Source organism: Esox lucius, chromosome 8 (genome assembly GCF_011004845.1).
Source record: "Esox lucius isolate fEsoLuc1 chromosome 8, fEsoLuc1.pri, whole genome shotgun sequence".
Taxonomy (NCBI): domain Eukaryota; kingdom Metazoa; phylum Chordata; class Actinopteri; order Esociformes; family Esocidae; genus Esox; species Esox lucius.
In genome coordinates this window covers 26,316,476-26,328,254 of record NC_047576.1, presented here as the reverse complement: position 1 = coordinate 26,328,254, position 11,779 = coordinate 26,316,476, and positions in this window count along the sequence as shown.

Genomic DNA, 11,779 nt, shown 5'->3' with positions numbered 1-11,779 from the left:
ATTAAAAACTTAGAATTACAATCAGGTGCACCAAAATAGGTTCAAATGGTTAGGAAATGTTAATTTCATAACCATGGTTCAATGACAAATGGATAAAAAACCTGACCACTGGTAATCCACATAGGATAGGTTGTCCCACCAAAATCAACCCAAGAGCTGACTGACAGATGCTCATAGTAAATAATCCCAGGATAACATCAAGGAATCTAGGCATCCTCTTGCCACAATCAAAGGGCATGAGTCAACTGTCAGAAATAGACTGCACAAACCTGGTCTACATTGGTGGTCAGGAAGGAAGAAGATTGCGCTCAATTAAGAAAATTAAGACACGACTGATGTTTGCTAGATAACACTTGGGTAAATACCCAAATGACTGGAACAGTGTGCTTGGGACAGGTGAGTGAAAGGTGGAGTTGTTTGCCCGCAATGCTAGACGCCATGTTTGATGAAAACTAAACATTGCCTTTAAAAAGAAGAATCTAATAACAACTGTGAAGCATGGAAGCGGTGACATTATGGTTTGGGGTAAATTTTGCTTCCTTTGGGCCTTGGCCAACTTAACATCATTGAGTGAACTATGAATTTCATTTTGTAGCAGAAAATTCTTGAGGATAATGTGAGGCCATCTGTCAAAAAGCTGAAGCTGAACCCAAAAAGGATCTTGCAACAGGACAATGATCTAAAACACACAAGCAGAGCTACGACAGAATTTAAAAAGAAGAAATGGAGGGTTAAGGAATGAAGGAGCCAAGACCTCAAGCCAATCAATATAGTGTGGGGGGTCATGCATGTAAGAAAGCCATTGTAAATGACACAGTTTAAGCAGTGCTTGTAAATGACACAGTTTAAAATGTTTCATTTAAAATGCATTACTATAGATTTCTATAGTATAGTGATTTCAAGGTAGAATATTTTAGTGTTTTGCTAAAGTAAATTATCTTTATCTGTTAAAAGGGTTGAAGATAAGATTACATATAGAATGTCCAACTATATAAAAAAGACAACTTTCAAGGGGCTGTGAAATATAAGGTTGTGTGTGGATGTGACACAGGTCTAACAATAGCAAAGCCTGAAAATTTGGTTTTCAAAAATGTAGCCTGTCCCCTCTAGGTAAAAGGCAATTTCCATTATGAGATTTCAATGGTGGTCAGAATTGGGGTTACTTTTAGGTTCAGACATTGTGGGTTAGGTTAATTTCAGGGGATAGGAAACATGTATTTCTGGTTATCTGGTCTCCACAGAATAGAAAAAGGAATGTCTGTGTATTCTGTGGGTGTTTATTATCTGTGTTTCATGTCAGTCCTTGTTGAAGGTCAAATCTCGAAATTTAAATATTTTAATGTTGCTTTCGCAATGAACTGACAGACTGAATGATGGTGCAGAAGTCTTTTAGCAATGCTCCCCCTTGCCAAACTTAAAAAATCATTGAAAGCAATCCAATCTATCATCTTTAAAACATGTTGTATGTTTATGGACCATGCATTAATTTATTTGAGCAGTGCCAGTTAAAAATGCATTGTTTGAATTCCAATTGTTCATAAAACTGTCAATTGTAAATTGTATAGTTAACAAAAATGTTAAATAAAGTGGTAAGGGTAATAAACAAATGTTAACAGAAAATGTTAAATGCAATTTGCAGTTCAGTTAGCTGTTTTTATTTTATAAATACACAATAAAGCATTTTTACTTTTCTGTATTCAATTTGCATTTCAATGTGTATGGAAATAGCTCATTGGAGGCATGAACCAGGAGACACACACCTCAATTCAGGATTACTTGCCTGGCTACCTAAACTCCTTATTCTGTGCCAAAGGAATCTGGATTTGAAGACCTCCCTGATAAAACAACCAAACTGTTCATTGGTTCCAGAAACCAGTTCTTCCATGGTACACGCCACCAGGTCAGTGACTGGTCAAAGATCCCTGCGTGGAAAGGTTGACATGGCTAGGAGGTATCAGTTCCTGGTGGTGTTGAGTCTCCCAGCTCACTCTTCATTGTATAACAAACGGTGCCTTTGCACTGGGGGAACCAGTTCATCATCCCTTTAAGAGGCTATCTGCAGTCAAACTTATGGTTGTCACTCAGCAGCATGATTAATGACTTATGCATAACCATTTACCATCTCATCACATTACAGTATCTTTGTAGAAATATACACTTCATTAACACAGATATCTTATCACCCAATCACGTGTCAGAAACTCAGTACTTTTAGGGATGTAGACAAGGTCAAAGCGATCTGCTGAATTTCAAACCAAGCATAAGAATGGGGAAGTTGATTTAAATGACTTTGCATGTGGCATGGTTGTTGGTGCCAGACATGCTGGTTTGAGTATTTCAGAAAGTGTTGATCTACTGGGATTTTCCCACCAAACCATCTCTAGGATTTACAGGGAATGGTCCGTAAAACTGAAAATATCCAGTGAATGGGAATTCTCTGGACAAAAATGCCTTGTTGATGGCAAAGGTCAGAGGAATATGGCCAGACTGGTTTGAGATGATAAAAGGCAACAGTAACTCAAATAACCACTCCTTACAACCAATCAGTGCCGGCCTTAGCCTATAGGGGGCCCCAAGCAAAATTAGATTTTGGGGCCCCCCTCTCCCCTAGTGGTACAGGGCTCACTAGCAGTTTGGGACGCCCTGGCAGTCGGGGGGCGTAAGTAGCCGCTTATGCCTAGGGCTGGCCCTGCAACCAAGGTATGCAGAAGAGCATCTCTGCACAACATGTCAAACCTTGAAGCAGATGAGCTACAGCAGCAGAAGACTGCTGTCAGTTAAGAACGTTGCCTGAACGAAAAAAACTTTGTCTGGGCTGATGAGTCTTGATTTCTGCTGCATCAGAATTTGGCGTAAACAACATGAAAGCATGGATCCATCCTGCCTTGTATCAACGGTTCAGGCTGGTGGTGGTGGGGTAATGGTGTGGGGGTTATATTCTTTGCACATTTTTGGCCCTGTAGTACCAATTGAGCATTGTTTGAACGCCACTGCCTACCTGAGTATTGTCCATCCCTTTATGACTACAGTGTACCCACCTTCTAATGGCTACTTCCAGGAGAATAACGTGCCATGTCACAAGGCTCACATCGCAAACTGGTTTCTTGAACATGACAATGAGTTCACTGTACTCAAATGGTCTCCACAGTCACCAGGTGTCAATCCAATCGAACACCTTTGGGAGGTGGTGGAACAGGAGATTCACATCATGGATGTGCAGCTGACAAATCTGCAGCAACTGGTGATGCTATAATGTCAATATGGACCGAAATCTCTGAGGTATGTTTCCAGCACCTTGTTGAATCTATGCCACAAAGAGTTCTGAAGGTAAAAGGGGGTCCAACCTGATACTAGCAAGGTGTTCCTAAGGAAGTGGCCGGTAAGTGTATGTAGTGTAGAGATACTGTTATGCGATTCAATCTTAAGAACATGCGCTTAACTTTTTCCAGCTCTGAAAATGTTGTATTAATGCAGTTTTTACCATGTAGGCTAACCGGTCTTGAACCCTAATCAAATTGTCTTGGTTAGGGGCGCCGGATGCGGAGAGAAGTTAAGGTCCCGTAACTGACAGGGGCCCTAAAGAAAATTTGAACATTAGGTAAAATAAATATTTCAATTATTAAAACATTAAATTGTTTATTAAAACATTAAATTATGAACCTATCCACCTATCCTATTTTCTTGTTTTTGGCAGAAAGTAAACATCCAGAAAGCCTCTGTTTTTTTGCATTGGGCACCCTCCCCACATTAAATGGTTTGGTCCTATATGTAACCAGGCATGAACAGTACTTTCTGGCGGTGAATTGCGAGTGAGGAGTGCGGCAAGGATGTACTCCGCTTACTAAAGAAATATCTTGTTTCCTAAAATGAAAATAAAGACAAGAAGAGAGAAAAGAAAAGGCGACAGTATGTTAACCAATTGTTCTAAAGGGAAGGTGGGTGTAGTCCGTGAGTGGTGGGAGTTAACCTGTTAGCTTAGTCCATAGTGAAATAGGCTACTTTTGCCCACCTAACGTTAGTTACTTAATATCTTCACAGAAAATGTGTTTACATTTCGTACCTCTTTTAGCCAACATTTAATCAATGCAAGCAAACTTTTAGCCAACTATTGACACTAAGTGAGTTGTCCCTGCCCCAGCCTAGCGCCAGGCCCTACAACAGATGCAGCTTCAGGCTCAGCATCCCTGTCTGCCCATCCCTGTACACTTGAGCCACCCCTACGCCGTACTGTTTTTAAACATTTGTTAATTTATTTATATATTTTTTTATGTATTTTTAGCCACACTCCCAACTGAAATAGGTGAGCAGTGCTGAATGTCATGTCAGTTGGCATTGCAGGGGGTCCATGGGATTATTTAAACATTATGAAAAAAATAAACATGATTCAATCCTTTTCAATAAGATTATTTTCAGTAAGATTCTTTATCATTCTATTGATGATAATGTTAGTTTATTTAATTGAAGAGGCTAATGTATATTTAAGTTATGTTTATTTTAAGTTATCCATTAGTGTTGAGATTTTTCTAGTCAAGACTAAAACATTTAAACTGTAAAAGATGGCCTTTAGCATATTTCTTATAAATACAAAAGCCTGCGTTTCGATTATATATTTTCAGGGGGCCCAAAATCCTTGTCGGCACCCTGGGTCTTGGCCTCTGTATTTGACACAGATCAGACCGTCTAAACCCCTCATGAGTTCATGTAGAACTCTGTGGAATGTCACAGCTCTCTCTGTCTTCCTGTCTCACTCTCACTTTATCTATTTCTCTCCCTTTTTCTCTGCATGTGTTTCTGTGTGCCTGGATGTGTGTGTGCTTGCTTGCTTTCTTACATGTGTGTGTTTATGATGATTGTCAGTACCCTGTGTGTGTGTGTGTGTGGCTTCCATTAGCTGAAACCTGTAACTGCTGATTGTTTATTTTCTGTGTGTATCTATTGCTCCACTCAGGCTGCAGGTGTATGACCCCTTGTGTCTTTTGTCATGGAAACCACCCATCAAATATCAGCCCCATCTGTTACTTCCCACCCTCAAACTGTTTTTTAATAGCAACAGCATGGACTGTCAGCTTCAAGTTTTTCTGGAGTTTAATTCTATCACTACATACATTTATTCTGAGACTGTTGTCGTAGATGTTGTTTCTGCTCACTTCAAATAAGGGGCGTCATCCCAAAAAGCCTGCGTTTCGATCGTCTCTGACTATTACTATGAAATTCTTCACTCGGGTGTGTTCAGACTATGTCTAAATCCATTGATTTTTGGGACCAATTAGTGTGGTCTTACCTTGTTTTCACTTAAGAAGTAGTAAGGGAGGAGATCAACTGCAGGCTCTTCACAGAAAATACATTATAGAGGGTGTGGTGTTTGGCAGAAGCCAGGCAAATGTCATCCCGCCCTTAGAATCACTATGTGATATGGCTGTTGACACATGTCAGTTAAACTGAAACTCATCTCTGACTCTGCAGACTGCTGTAAACAGACACAGACACACACAGTCTGCCAAACCAACATTCCAGTCCTGGGGTTCATTACACCACGATAGAAAACAAGTCATCAAATCAGGATGTTATAGGACACACTGGCACAAATCAGTGTCCTTGTCTTTCCAATACGGTAGATCTTCCTACGTACATTGAATAACCTTGCACCTTAACCCTTGAATGTTCTTTGACCCTTATATGAACACAGTTAGGAGAAATGTGCGCATGGCTCAGGTTTTGCAGCAGATAGTTTTTGCATGTGCAAGGTCTAAAATGACTTTCTATAGTGGCTATATAGATCAAGGAGAATTACAGTATTACTCAAATGTTTAAAAACCCTTGAGAATTGGAAATATATGTACCATTTGTAAAGAAAGCATGAGTGAGCAGGCAAAACACATTTTTATTTCAACTGTAGGTTATAACAGAATGCCATAAAGAATGCCAATCATAAAACAAAACATGTCAACAAAGAAAACAATGAACTGACCCCTGTTCAAAAGTCTGCATTCCAATAGTTCTTAATACTGTGTATTGCCCCCTTTAGCATCAATGACAGTGTGCAGTCTTTTGTAATAGTTGTCTATGAGGCCCCAAATTCTTGCAGGTGGTATAGCTGCCCATTCGTCTTGGCAAAATGCCTCCAGATCATGCAAAGTATTTGGTCGTTTTGTATGAACCGCATGTTTGAGATCTCCCCAGAGTGGCTTGATGATATTAAGGTCAGGAGGCCGTGATGGCCACTCCAGAACCATCACCTTTCTCTGCTGTAACCACTGGAGTGTCAACTTGGCCTTGTGCTTGTGGTCATTGTCGTGCTGGAAAGTCCAAGAGCGTCCCATGCACAGCTTTCGTGCAGAAGAATGCAAAATGTCTGCCAGTATTTTCTGATAACATGCTGCATTCATCTTGCCATACATTTTCACAAGATTCCCTGTGCCTTTAGAGCCCCCCCCCCTCCCCCAAAACATTAGTGAGTCACCACCATGCTTCACAGTTTTCACTATAGGCTTTGTTGACCCCTCTCAAAACATAGCGCTTATGGTTGTGACCATACTGTCTGGCACCCCACACCCCCTCTCCATGTTGTCCCCGTCCTGGTCCATCTGGTCATGTTTCTGACCTGGACTAGGTTTAAACAGACTCTGCCTACACGCATTTATTAATTATTACAATTTGTACTCTTAATATGTTCACCTGGCACAGCCAGAAGAGGACTGGTCACCCTTCTGAGCCTGGTTCCTCTCTAGGTTTCTTCCTACATTTCGGCCTTCTTAGGGAGTTTTTCCTAGCCACTGAAATTCAACATAATGATAACATTTCTGTTATCGTTATGATTTAAAAATGAGCCAAAGAACTATGTGATAATAAATGGCTTCATATGATCACTATCGTTAAATAAAATAAATGATCAGTCATATTGCATGATCAGTAATATTTTCAAAATCAATGCCAGAATTTCACAATTTCTGCCAGGGTATGTATACTTATAAGCACAACTGTACACTCACCTAAAGGATTCTTAGGAACACCATACTGATACTGTGTTTGACCCCCTTTCGCCTTCAGAACTGCCTTAATTCTACGTGGCATTGATTCAACAAGGTGCTGAAAGCATTCTTTAGAAATGTTGGCCCATATTGATAGGATAGCATCTTGCAGTTGATGGAGATTTGTGGGATGCACATCCAGGGCACGAAGCTCCCGTTCCACCACATCCCAAAGATGCTCTATTGGGTTGAGATCTGGTGACTGTGGGGGCCATTTCAGTACAGTGAACTCATTGTCATGTTCAAGAAACCAATTTTAAATGATTTGAGCTTTGTGACAAGGTGCATTATCCTGCTGGAAGTAGCCATTAGAGGATGAGTACATGGTGGTCATAAAGGGATGGACATAGTCAGAAACAATGCTCAGGTAGGCCGTGGCATTTAAACGATGCCCAATTGGCACTAAGGGGCCTAAAGTGTGCCAAGAAAACATCACCCACACCAAAACCACCACCACCAGCCTGCACAGTGGTAACAAGGCATGATGGATCCATGTTCTCATTCTGTTTACGCCAAATTCTGACTCTACTATCTGAATGTCTCAACAGAAATCGTGACTCATCAGACCAGGCAACATTCTTCCAGTCTTCAACTGGCCAATTTTGGTGAGCTCGTGCAAATTATAGCCTCTTTTTCCTATTTGTAGTGGAGATGAGTGGTACCCGGTGGGGTCTTCTGCTGTTGTAGCCCGTCCGCCTCAAGGTTGTGTGTGTTGTGGCTTCACAAATGCTTTGCTGCATACCTCGATTGTAACAAGTGGTTATTTCAGTCAAAGTTGCTCTTCTATCAGCTTGAATCAGTCGGCCCATTCTCCTCTGACCTCTAGCATCAAGAAGGCATTTTCGCCCACAGGACTGCCGCATTCTGGATGTTTTTCCCTTTTCACACCATTCTTTGTAAACCCTAGAAATGGTTGTGTGTGAAAATCCCAGTAACTGAGCAGATTGTGAAATACTCAGACCGGCCCGTCTGGCACCAACAACCATGCCACGCTCAAAATTGCTTAAATCACCTTTCTTTCTCATTCTGACATTCAGTTTGGAGTTCAGGAGATTGTCTTGACCAGGACCACACCCCTAAATGCATTGAAGCAACTGCCATGTGATTGGTTGATTAGATAATTGCATTAATGAGAAATTGAACAGGTGTTCCTAATAATCCTTTAGGTGAGTGTATAGTGTAACTATGTAAGAATACTGTGGTAAACCAAGTGAGGAAGTATGGGCAGTTGTCAAAAATAATAAAAGCTATTCGTGGCTTAGGTATCAAGGATATGTTTAGACTTTTTTAGTTTTAGATTTAGGGTTAAGATTTGGGTTTTGGGGGTTAAGATAAGGGGTGGGTAAAATAGTAATCAATTGTTGATTCTCACAAGTATAGTGACCAATATGGATACAAGTATACTTGAATAAGGTGTGGCTTGAATAATGTGTGGGGTTCAAGGCTTGGCTGGCAGTTCACATACATTCACATCTCCAAATGTTAAACATGATAAGACGTGTGCGCTTGCAGTTGATATGTAATAGCTCTCCCAGAACAACTGTGTTTGCCCTTTGAAGCACATTTATATGTGTGATTAGCATTTTCAATAGGGACACTGATTGAAATCCGACCCTCCAAGCTGTTCCCGTGATGATTTGATCAAAACCGGTTATTCATCACACACACTTCACACATTTAAGCAAGACCACACCCTAGGGTTACACCCTAGTAACTTTGTCAACGCCTGTCCTATCCTGTTCCTTCAGGTAAGCGGCTGTGAAGGAGAACTGGGGTTTTCTTGAAGCTCATGGAATTCCCCAAACTCCCTACCACTAAAAACACACAGCCCGGCCCCCTTTCACCACACTCTGACCACCACTAGCTGTCCCCAATTTCTTTCTCCGGCTTTCACTTACTCTCTCTACCTGCCTCTCATTACTCCACCCTCTCCATGTTCACTCATTAGGTCTGTTGAGAAGCTTCTACTTACCCATTTCACATACTTTGGTACTCGACCCAATCCTTAAAAATAACTTTTCTTATGCATTTTTAAAATGTAATTTATCAGTTTACCGTAACCCTTTAATTACTCACCTTAATTACTAATTTCACCCGATTTTATTCCATAGATTTTTCTCTGTCTCTCACTCATTGGCTAGCTCAGTTGGTAGAATGTTGTGCTTGCATTGCTGTGTTTGGGGATTCAATTACCACTTTATGTTTACATGAAAATGTATGCATTCAGTACTGTTGCTCTGCATATGGGTTTACCCAAATTGTTTAAAATGTCAACACCTACTTTTCTTTTCTCTCTTAATCAATGGCTGGTTTTGAAATGGCCCTGTGTGTATCTGCAGTTAGATGTGTGTGTTCTCACAGAGAAAGTTGCTCTGACAAGACATTGCCACAGAAGTATTAGTAATGATCAGGAATGTAGATAACGACTGCTCTGCTGGGCCTGCCTGTCTGCCTGTCTGAGTTCTCTGGTATGCAGATTTCAAGGCTCTTACTGGTATTCAGCACCATGCATCCACAGAGACATGTGCATTGATTTCATTGCTATTTGTTTGAACAGGTCACAGCTTTACTGAGCCTTCTAATGACAGAGAGTGTTTACCTTATTCTGGCTAGCCAAACTATCTGATTGGTCGCAGACACAGATGGGTTGGGCCAGAGCCAGAACCCACGTGGGTAATGCGATATTTAGAATGTTTGTCATTACTTTGATATTTTGATTGGTTAGAGAAGATCCAATAGCTGATTATCATTTTCTTAAACATCCCTTGATCTGAGGTCACCAAAATGACTGCAATGGAAGCAGAGTCTCTGACTGAATTATGTAGCAATAGAGCAACGTTAAATGTCCATTTGCTTTGCCAGGCAACTTTTCCCTGCTCCTTATACTAAGGACAGAGAAACATTTACAGGGCAGTTTCTCTCAGATTATGTAGCCTAGTGGGTAATAAAAAAATAAATATTAATGTTTGAGTATACAGTGAAATGATCATGACGATGATGCCATCTGATTGGTTCCTCTGGTAGTTGTGTATCCCAGCAGAGATCATAGGTTGTAATTATGAGGCTTTCCTTTCCCATTTTCAGATACTGAGGTGTGTGAGAATCGGCATGAGTAAGGAGACTTAACAGGTGGATGTCTCAGTCATACCTGGGACACTGACAAAGTCACTCTGTTCGAACATGTCGGTACTGTCTGAGTTACACTTGGCATGAGAATTACACAGCTCAGTTGGCGATTCTTGATGAGACATTTTCTTATTAGCTGATTCTCTTCTGCAGGGCTTAATTCTCAATGTTTCTGGGAATAGGTAACGCTGTGTTAGTTGGTCATGGTAACAGCAATGGGAGTGTAGAAGGGTCAGAGAGAGTACTGATGCCTGGTTAATCTTGTGACAATAGTACACCTGTTTTCCTGTATGAGCGGTCTAACATGGATACTCACCGGGGGATTGGGTGGTGGGGAAGGGAAGCGATGGGGGGTGGTGTGGGGGAGGAAGGGAAGATCAGATATCCATCACCTGACATCTGAGCAGAACTAGGCCAAGGCATCTCTGTTTTCACAACAGGTAAAACAGAGATGCCATAAAGTGGCTTAGGAAGAGCAGTAGTTTCTCAAAAGTTCCCTCAACCTGGTTTTAAAAGGGAAAGGGCAAGTTAAAACTTCACACAGGAGATGATTCAGTCATTTGGCATATTTATCTACAAAGCCAATACAGTTATTAACTTTAATTAAAGTATTATTTACAGAGATTAAAAGTGAGTGAAACCCAACAGTAATTGCTGAGAAGTATGCAAGTAACACCTAAGTTACGTGATTGTATCTGTATAATGACCAATGTTATGTAGGCTCACTTAAAAATGTGTGTGTCAGTAGTGAAGGTTTTACAAGGGTGTGGTTAGGAAACGGCAATGTGACACGCCCGCTTCCCCCACCTCCCCCACTACTCCCTCTAAGGCCCAGAAGAAACCCCTGTAGCCAGGCCCGAGGTGAGATGCTGGTGTATTGGTGAGAGATAAGTGAGGGATGAGCATATGTTTCCACCTCGCTGCGAAAGAGCCAGTCAAACCCACTCCAGATTCCACCTCGGTGTCATAAAGATGTCATGGAGACACCAAAACAACAAAAAATGTGTGTCTGTCTTTTTATATTCATAACATCATTGCAGACACGCTATCAGAAGGTCCCTGGATGTTGGCTGGCTGATTCCTCCGGATCTTTACAGGTCTGACCAATAGTCAAACTGTTCACAATGTTATGTTTAAAAAAAGTAACTAACCGCTAAACGTTGTATTTTAAGATCCAATTCAAGCTGTGTTTCATAGCGGCAACTCCCTGTGGGCTCAGGCAAGTCACAAATCTGGATATGCATCCTTGATAAAGAGTTATGCCTAGCCGAGTTGCTTTTTTTTTCACACCGCTTGTCCAACCTGGAGGTTAGCCTGCCACATGGAGTTACTGGAGTTCAACATGACAAGGAAACTGCACCCCCTGGAGGCCCTAGGAATGTATCACAATGCCATGGGTTCTGTTTAGTGATGTTAATACTGTTACTAACCTGAGCTGGTTATGATGAAATCCTACCATCACTACTGCATCTTCACAGATTGGGAGGAACTGCTTTGGTCGAACATTTTGGGAGTAGAATAGCCTTGACTAATATGACTTAATATGTAATGAAATCATAAAATATTATGTCTCACATGACATTTAACCTAGATACTGTGTAGTCACTTGTGGCTACATTAGTAAT